Source organism: Limulus polyphemus, unplaced genomic scaffold (genome assembly GCF_000517525.1).
Source record: "Limulus polyphemus unplaced genomic scaffold, Limulus_polyphemus-2.1.2 Scaffold1689, whole genome shotgun sequence".
NCBI classification, from domain to species: domain Eukaryota; kingdom Metazoa; phylum Arthropoda; class Merostomata; order Xiphosura; family Limulidae; genus Limulus; species Limulus polyphemus.
The window spans coordinates 172,610-174,832 of NW_013667299.1; the positions used below are offsets into that span (position 1 = coordinate 172,610).

At 26.1% G+C, this 2,223-nt stretch overlaps 1 protein-coding gene across 1 annotated transcript in view; it reads left to right on the forward strand.

The window, feature by feature from the left end:
• The window catches only part of LOC106464564 (mitochondrial dicarboxylate carrier-like), a 31,897-nt gene that overhangs the window by 23,181 nt on the left and 6,493 nt on the right, over positions 1-2,223 (forward strand). The gene's annotated exons all lie outside the window — the stretch shown is intronic.

Genomic DNA, 2,223 nt, shown 5'->3' on the forward strand with positions numbered 1-2,223 from the left:
TAGTATGAATATATGTGTATATATTGAGATAATTAAATGTAAAATAATAAATTTAAATTATTGAGTAAGGATGATGGACCTGATGGAAATGTGTCAGCAGATGGCATGAAAATCTTTAATATGTAAATTGGTGTTTTTGATAATTGTATAAATAAATGTTATTTTTTGCAAAACATTACACTCCTGAGGATGATGCAAGATATATGTCGAAACATTGATGAGATTGTTTCCAGTTTCATCAGGTTTTTTAACCCACTTTTTAACCTTGTACAGTAAGTTATTATTTTAGGAATTTGGACACTGGAAACAATCACATTTTTATAGAATTGTATATAAAATTATAGCTGTTTTTAAAAATTCTTAATTTGTAAAACTTATCTACTAGTTTTAAATGAACTTGTCCTACAAATAAACAGCTTATCTAGTGGTTTTAACTGAACTTGTCCTACAAATAAGGAATTCATCTACAGATTTTAAATGCAGTTACCTGTATTTTATTGAGACTTGCATCTTTTTTTTTCAAAAATCTTTTATTTGTATAATGTTTTGATCACATTTTTCAAATTTATCACAATAACAAGTTTTCTTAGTATACTATGTATTTAAGACCTATTATCCACATTTTATTGTAATAACTATTTTCATTATAATTTATACAAAATGTTAAGTTCTATTTCTTAGTTAGCTTCTTGCTATTCATAGTTACATCTCACTTCCTTGGTAGTTTGTTCCACATTTGAATTTCAAACATATAGTTTTCTTGGTCTTCTTCTAACATTACATTGTTTTTTTTATATAGGTTTCTTGCTTTTCTTCTCACATTCCATTGTTTTCTTGTATACATGTGTATCAAGCTCTTTATTCTTACATGTGTATTAAGTTATCTAATGTTACATGTGTATTAAGTTATCTAATGTTACATGTGTATTAAGTTCTTTACTCTTACATGTGTATTAAGTTATTTATTCTTACATGTGTATTAAATTATTTATTATTACATGTATTAAGTTCTTTATTCTTACATGAATCAAGTTCTTTATTCTTACATGAATCAAGTTCTTTATTCTTACATGAATCAAGTTCTTTACTCTTACATGTATTAAGTTCTTTACTCTTACATGTATTAAGTTCTTTATTCTTACATGTATCAAGTTCTTTTCTCTTACATGTGTATCAAGTTCTTTTCTCTTACATGTGTATCAAGTCCTTTACTCTTACATGTGTATCAAGTTCTTTATTCTTACATATGTATTAAGTGTACTCTTACATGTATCAAGTTCTTTACTCTGACATGTATCAAGTTCTTTACTCTTACATGTGTAATAAGTTTACTCTTACATGTGTAATAAGTTTCATGTAAGAGTAAGCTTAATACACATGTAAGAGTAAAGAACTTGATACATGTAAGAGAACACTTAATACACATGTAAGAGTAACTTATTACACATGTAAGAGTAAAGAACTTAATACATGTAACGTTAGATAACTTAATACATATGTAAGAATAAAGAACTTGATACACATGTAAGAGTAAGCTTAATACACATGTCAGAGTAAAGAACTTGATACATGTCAGAGTAAAGAACTTGATACATGTAAGAGTACACTTAATACACATGTAAGAGTAAACTTAATACACATGTAAGAGTAAACTTAATACACATGTAAGAGTATCAAGTTCTTTACTCTTACATGTGTATTAAGCTTACTCTTACATGAATCAAGTTCTTTACTCTTACATGTGTATTAAGTTCTTTACTCTTACACATGTATCAAGTTCTTTACTCTTACATATGTATCAAGTTCTTTACTCTTACATGTGTATTAAGGTTCTTTATTCTTACATGTATTAAGTTCTTTATTCTTACATGTATTAAGTTCTTTATTCTTACATGTATTAAGTTCTTTATTCTTACATGTGTATTAAGTTCTTTATTCTTACATGTGTATTAAGTTCTTTATTCTTACATGTGTATTAAGTTCTTTATTCTTACATGTGTATTAAGTTCTTTATTCTTACATGTGTATCAAGTTCTTTATTCTTACATGTGTATCAAGTTATATAATGTTACATGTGTATTAAGTTTACTCTTACAAATATTAAGTTCTTTACTCTTACATGTGTATTAAGTTCTTTACTCTTACATGTATCAAGTTCTTTACTCTTACATGTATCAAGTTCTTTACTCTTACATGTATCAAGTTCTTTACTCTTACATGTGT